The following is a 7500-nucleotide window of genomic DNA, read 5'->3' as shown; positions in this document are numbered from 1 at the left end:
GAGAGAGAGAGAGAGAGAGAGACAGAGAGACAGAGAGAGAGAGAGAGAGGGAGAGAGAGAGAGAGAGCAAGAGAGCAAGAGAGAGAGAGAGAGAGAGAGAGACAATGACATTTGAAATGTCTATTATTTTTTAAATGTTGTGAGTTTAATGTTTACTGTACATTTTTACAGTTTATTATCTAGTTCATTTGCTTTGGCAATGTTAACATGCGTTTCCCATGCCAATAAAGCCCCTTAAATTGAATTGAGAGAGGAGGGGTGAGAGAGCAGGTGAGCGAGAGAAAGCGAGATAGATGAGGGTGAGTAAAGAAACGTGTTGGACATAAACCTGAGTTAAACCTGAGTTAGTGATAAATATCCCTCAGTTATTACCGAAACCGCTTTAAACCCTCAAAACCAGACACGGTTCTGTTTAAACCCTCAAAACCAGACAAGGTTCTGTTTAAACCCTCAAAACCAGACAAGGTTCTGTTTAAACCCTCAAAACCAGACAAGGTTCTGTTTAAACCCTCAAAACCAGACAAGGTTCTGTTTAAACCCTCAAAACCAGACAAGGTTCTGTTTAAACCCTCAAAACCAGACAAGGTTCTGTTTAAACCCTCAAAACCAGACACGGTTCTGTTTAAACCCTCAAAACCAGACAAGGTTCTGTTTAAACCCTCAAAACCAGACAAGGTTCTGTTTAAACCCTCAAAACCAGACACGGTTCTGTTTAAACCCTCAAAACCAGACAAGGTTCTGTTTAAACCCTCAAAACCAGACAAGGTTCTGTTTAAACCCTCAAAACCAGACAAGGTTCTGTTTAAACCCTCAAAACCAGACAAGGTTCTGTTTAAACCCTCAAAACCAGACAAGGTTCTGTCCCAAAGTCTCTCCTTCCTCCTGAAGTGAACACTTCCACCATATGAAAGGAAATTAATATCTTCCATTAGCCCACGTCTCCACCAATCTAACGCTGTAATAACTAGCCCACGTCTCCCCAAATCTAACACTGTAATAAATAGCCCACGTCTCCACCAATCTAACGCTGTAATAACTAGCCCACGTCTCCACCAATCTAACGCTGTAATAACTAGCCCACGTCTCTCCCAATCTAACGCTGTAATAAATAGCCCACGTCTCCTCCAATCTAACGCTGTAATAACTAGCCCACGTCTCCCCCAATCTAACGCTGTAATAACTAGCCCACGTATCCCCCAATCTAACGCTGTAATAACTAGCCCACGTCTCCCCCAATCTAACGCTGTAATAACTAGCCCACGTCTCTCCCAATCTAACACTGTAATAACTAGCCCACGTCTCCCCCAATTTAAACGCTGTAATAACTAGCCCACGTCTCCCCCAATCTAACGCTGTAATAACTAGCCCACGTCTCCCCCAATCTAGCGCTGTAATAACCAGCCCACGTCTCCCCCAATCTAACGCTGTAATAACCAGCCCACGTCTCCCCCAATCTAACGCTGTAATAACCAGCCCACGTCTCCCCCAATCTAACGCTGTAATAACCAGCCCACGTCTCCCCCAATCTAACGCTGTAATAACTAGCCCACGTCTCCCCCAATCTAACGCTGTAATAACTAGCCCACGTCTCCCCCAATCTAACGCTGTAATAACTAGCCCATCTCTCCCCCAATCTAACACTGTAATAACTAGCACACGTCTCCCCCAATCTAACACTGTAATAACTAGCCCACGTCTCCCCCACGTCTCCCCCAATCTAACGCTGTAATAACTAGCCCACGTCTCCACCAATCTAACACTGTAATAACTAGCCCACGTCTCCCCCAATCTAACGCTGTAATAACTAGCCCACGTCTCCCCCAATCTAACGCTGTAATAACGAGCCCACGTCTCCTCCAATCTAACGCTGTAATAACTAGCCCACGTCTCCTCCAATCTAACGCTGTAATAACTAGCCCACGTCTCCCCCAATCTAACGCTGTAATAAATAGCCCACGTCTCCCCCAATCTAACGCTGTAATAACTAGCCCACGTCTCCCCCAATCTAACGCTGTAATAACTAGCCCACGTCTCCCCCAATCTAACGCTGTAATAACTAGCCCACGTCTCCCCCAATATAACACTGTAATAACTAGCCCACGTCTCCCCCAATCTAACACTGTAATAACTAGCCCACGTCTCCCCACGTCTCCCCCAATCTAACGCTGTAATAACTAGCCCACGTCTCCCCCAATCTAACACTGTAATTACTAGCCCACGTCTCCCCCAATCTAACGCTGTAATAACCAGCCCACGTCTCCCCCAATCTAACACTGTAATAACTAGCCCACGTCTCCCCCAATCTAACGCTGTAATAACTAGCCCACGTCTCCACCAATCTAACACTTTAACATTTGTGAGATGTAGTGAACAATTGCACACTTTAGGAGACAGGAGATATTATTGGGACGCACCCCAGACGTTGAGGTCCACAGTACTGCTGGTTGTTATCTTTGTCCTCTCAACACCTCCAGAGTACTGATTGGTGGAGGCCTGGATTATATCTAACCACAGGAAGGGTTACCATGTTAACTACCAAGGAGAGAAGAACACCAGTCAGTACTGTGGAGGTGGAGGCCTGGATTATATCTAACCGTAACCATAGGAACCCTGATCTAAACCGTAACCATAGGAAGGGTTACCATGTTAACTACCAAGGAGAGAAGAACACCAGTCAGTACTGTGGAGGTGGAGGCCTGGGTTACATCTAACCGTAACCATAGAAACCCTGATCTAAACTGTAACCATAGGAAGTGTTACCATGTGCTTGTCAGCATTTATCCTCTGGAACTTGAGAAGGAAGGACACTCATCGTGAGACACACACACATAGATTAACAGAAACACACATGTATTGTGACATCTTCAGACATTGTAAACAAACAACAAAATGTCCTCATCCACCAATCAGCATTGGGCTTACCTGTCCATCTAGCCCAGGGCTGTCCAATCCTGGTCCTGGAGGTCCCAAACACTTCTGGTTTTCATCCCCTCCTTCTAATTAGGGACTAATTCACACCTGGGACACCAGGTGAGTGTAATTAACTACCAGGTAGAAACAAAGACAAGAAGTGTTTGGGCCCTCCAGGAACGGAATTGGGCAGCCCTGATCGAGCCAATCAGTCTCTGCTGTTGGAACCTTGGACCCCTGTGACTCACCTGAGTATGCTGGTTACCCAATACACTGATCGGGGACCAGTTTTCCTCCCATAATCCTAACCGGATCCATTAGATACTAATCTAAGCACTGATCTAGGACCAGATTACCCTCCAACAATCCTAACCTGAATCATTAGATACTAACCTAACCACTGATCTAGGACCAGATTACCCTCCTACAATCCTAACCTGAACCATTAGATACTAACCTAACCACTGATCTAGGACCAGATTACCCTCCTACAATCCTAACCTGAACCATTAGATACTAACCTAACCACGGATCTAGGACCAGATTACCCTCCTACAATCCTAACCTGAACCATTAGATACTAACCTAACCACTGATCTAGGACCAGATTACCCTCCTACAATCCTAACCTGATCCATTAGGAGGGGAAACACCAAACTGTCCTCAGATCTAGGGAGACTCACCGGTCTGTGCAGAGCCCTGAAGGTAGCAAGGCGAGGTTTGACAGAACGGTTAAACTCTCTCAGGCAGAAAGAGAGAGGGGCGCGACCCAGCTTAGAGAGGGGGAAGGGGTTAGGGTAGGGGGCAGAGATAGAGGGGTATGAGACCTGGGGAGGGAAGGACGAGGAAAAGGAGGAAGACAAGGTGGGAAAGGAGAAAACCACTGGAGAAGGAGAGGTAGACACTATAAAGAAAAACAAAGAGGATTAAGGCTGAGAAGAGAGAAGAAAATACCCTGAAGAAACACTATGTAGAGACATTACACACACACACACACACACACACACACACACACACACACACACACACACACACACACACACACACACACACACACACACACACACACACACACAGAGAGAGAGAGAGTTATTTGAATTGAGAGAGAAAGAGACATCGCTAGAATTGGCCCCTCAGGTGTAAGAGGGGAGCAGAGAGGTGTGGAATGTGTCTGTGTATAGAGGGGGGTCTGATTACCCAACACTAAGAACTATCCATGCCCCTGACCAGGCTTGTCCAATGACAGAGAGGAAGGATGAACAGAATGCTGTAGCCCAATGACAGAGGAAGGATGAACAGAACGCAGAGGACAGGAGGGAGACGAAAGAGAAGAGAGATGGGAGGAGGACAGGAGGGAGACGAAAGAAAACGGGTGGGGTTATATCCTTCCTGTTTGGCCCTGTCCGGGGGTTTCCTCGGATGGGGCCACAGTGTCTCCTGACCCATCCTGTCTCAGCCTCCAGTATTTATGCTGCAGTAGTTTATGTGTCGGGGGGCTAGGGTCAGTTTGTTATATCTGGAGTACTTCTCCTGTCCTATTCGGTGTCCTGTGTGAATCTAAGTGTGCGTTCTCTAATTCTCTCCTTCTCTCTTTCTCTCTCTCTCTCTCTCTCTCGGAGGACCTGAGCCCTAGGACCATGCCCCAGGACTACCTGACATGATGACTCCTTGCTGTCCCCAGTCCACCTGGCTGTGCTGCTGCTCCAGTTTCAACTGTTCTGCCTTATTATTATTCGACCATGCTGGTCATTTATGAACATTTGAACATCTTGGCCATGTTCTGTTACAATCTCCACCCGGCACAGCCAGAAGAGGACTGGCCATCCCACATGTGCTCTCTCTAATTCTCTCCTTCTTTCTCTCTCTCGGAGGACCTGAGCCCTAGGACCATGCCCCAGGAATACCTGACATGATGACTCCTTGTTGTCCCCAGTCCACCTGACCGTGCTGCTGCTCCAGTTTCAACTGTTCTGCCTTATTATTATTCGACCATGCTGGTCATTTATGAACATTTGAACATCTTGGCCATGTTCTGTTATAATCTCCACCCGGCACAGCCAGAAGAGGACTGGCCACCCCACATAGCCTGGTTCCTCTCTAGGTTTCTTCCTAGGTTTTGGCCTTTCTAGGGAGTTTTTCCTAGCCACCGTGCTTCTACACCTGCATTGCTTGCTGTTTCTGGTTTTAGGCTGGGTTTCTGTACAGCACTTTGAGATATCAGCTGATGTACGAAGGGCTATATAAATACATTTGATTTGATTTGAAAACAGAGATGGGTAGAGGACAGGAGGGAGACTAAAGAGAAGAGAGATGGGTAGAGGACAGGAGGGAGACTAAAGAGAAGAGAGATGGGTAGAGGACAGGAGGGAGACTAAAGAGAAGAGAGATGGGTAGAGGACAGGAGGGAGACGAAAGAAGAGAGATGGGTAGAGGACAGGAGGGAGACTAAAGAGAAGAGAGATGGGTAGAGGACAGGAGGGAGACGAAAGAAGAGAGATGGGTAGAGGACAGGAGGGAGACTAAAGAGAAGAGAGATGGGTAGAGGACAGGAGGGAGACTAAAGAGAAGAGAGATGGGTAGAGGACAGGAGGGAGACTAAAGAGAAGAGAGATGGGTAGAGGACAGGAGGGAGACGAAAGAAGAGAGATGGGTAGAGGACAGGAGGGAGACTAAAGAGAAGAGAGATGGGTAGAGGACAGGAGGGAGACGAAAGAAGAGAGATGGGTAGAGGACAGGAGGGAGACTAAAGAGAAGAGAGATGGGTAGAGGACAGTAGGGAGACGAAAGAAGAGAGATGGGTAGAGGACAGGAGGGAGACTAAAGAGAAGAGAGATGGGTAGAGGACAGGAGGGAGACGAAAGAAGAGAGATGGGTAGAGGACAGGAGGGAGACTAAAGAGAAGAGAGATGGGTAGAGGACAGGAGGGAGACGAAAGAAGAGAGATGGGTAGAGGACAGGAGGGAGACTAAAGAGAAGAGAGATGGGTAGAGGACAGGAGGGAGACGAAAGAAGAGAGATGGGTAGAGGACAGGAGGGAGACTAAAGAGAAGAGAGATGGGTAGAGGACAGGAGGGAGACTAAAGAGAAGAGAGATGGGTAGAGGACAGGAGGGAGACGAAAGAAGAGAGATGGGTAGAGGACAGGAGGGAGACTAAAGAGAAGAGAGATGGGTAGAGGACAGGAGGGAGACGAAAGAAGAGAGATGGGTAGAGGACAGGAGGGAGACGAAAGAAGAGAGATGGGTAGAGGACAGGAGGGAGACTAAAGAGAAGAGAGATGGGTAGAGGACAGGAGGGAGACGAAAGAAGAGAGATGGGTAGAGGACAGGAGGGAGACTAAAGAGAAGAGAGATGGGTAGAGGACAGGAGGGAGACGAAAGAAGAGAGATGGGTAGAGGACAGGAGGGAGACTAAAGAGAAGAGAGATGGGTAGAGGACAGGAGGGAGACGAAAGAAGAGAGATGGGTAGAGGACAGGAGGGAGACTAAAGAGAAGAGAGATGGGTAGAGGACAGGAGGGAGACGAAAGAAGAGAGATGGGTAGAGGACAGGAGGGAGACGAAAGAAGAGAGATGGGTAGAGGACAGGAGGGAGACTAAAGAGAAGAGAGATGGGTAGAGGACAGGAGGGAGACGAAAGAAGAGAGATGGGTAGAGGACAGGAGGGAGACGAAAGAAGAGAGATGGGTAGAGGACAGTAGGGAGACGAAAGAAGAGAGATGGGTAGAGGACAGGAGGGAAGGGCTGGTCTATTGTACCTGGCTCCTCTTTCTCAAGTGACAGAGCTTAGTGCACGCTTTGGAGTGGGGTAGTGTAGGGTGCAAGATTCATCCGTGGGGCCGAAACGTTATTATAATAATAAATGTGTACCCAATAGACCGTCTCCCGGCAAGGCCAGGAAGAGACCGTCTCCCGGCAAGGCCGAGTAGAGACCGTCCCCCGGCAAGGCCAGGAAGAGACCGTCCCCCGGCAAGGCCAGGAAGAGACCGTCCCCCGGCAAGGCCAGGAAGAGACCGTCCCCCGGCAAGGCCAGGAAGAGACCGTCCCCCGGCAAGGCCAGGAAGAGACTGTCCCCCGGCAAGGCCGAGTAGAGACCGTCCCCCGGCAAGGCCGAGTAGAGACCATCCCCCAGTAAGACCGAGAAGAGACCATCCCCCAGTAAGGCAGAGAAGAGATCGTCCCCCAGTAAGACCGAGAAGAGACCGTCCCCCGGTAAGACAGAGAAGAGACCGTCCCCCAGTAAGGCCGAGAAGAGACCGTCCCGCCGGCAAGGCCGAGAAGAGACCGTCCCCCAGTAAGACTGGATTGAAAATAACAATAATAATTTCATACCTTGATTATTTGCAGGAATACTTTAGAACAGATTTCCTGAATTTAAACATTGTTTTACATAATTCCTGGTCATTTGCAGTCTATAAAAAATGTTAAAAAAATTATATTCTATTCCCATTTTGTTAAAACAAAGACTTTTTGGGGCCCCAAAAAAAAGACTCTGTTGCAGGTGTACAGTGTAGTGTTCAGGGTGCTAGTATATACCTTGTTCTTGTGGCTGAAGGGCCACAGTTTAGTGTGTATTTTAGGTTGGTTGAGGTT

At 48.1% G+C, this 7500-nt stretch overlaps 1 protein-coding gene across 1 annotated transcript in view; it reads right to left on the bottom strand.

The window, feature by feature from the left end:
• The window catches only part of LOC139394328 (cdc42-interacting protein 4 homolog), a 38519-nt gene that overhangs the window by 5571 nt on the left and 25448 nt on the right, over positions 1-7500 (bottom strand). The window lies entirely within an intron of this gene.

Source organism: Oncorhynchus clarkii, unplaced genomic scaffold (genome assembly GCF_045791955.1).
Source record: "Oncorhynchus clarkii lewisi isolate Uvic-CL-2024 unplaced genomic scaffold, UVic_Ocla_1.0 unplaced_contig_12313_pilon_pilon, whole genome shotgun sequence".
NCBI classification, from domain to species: Eukaryota; Metazoa; Chordata; class Actinopteri; order Salmoniformes; family Salmonidae; genus Oncorhynchus; species Oncorhynchus clarkii.
This window is presented reverse-complemented; position numbering and strand designations above follow the sequence as displayed.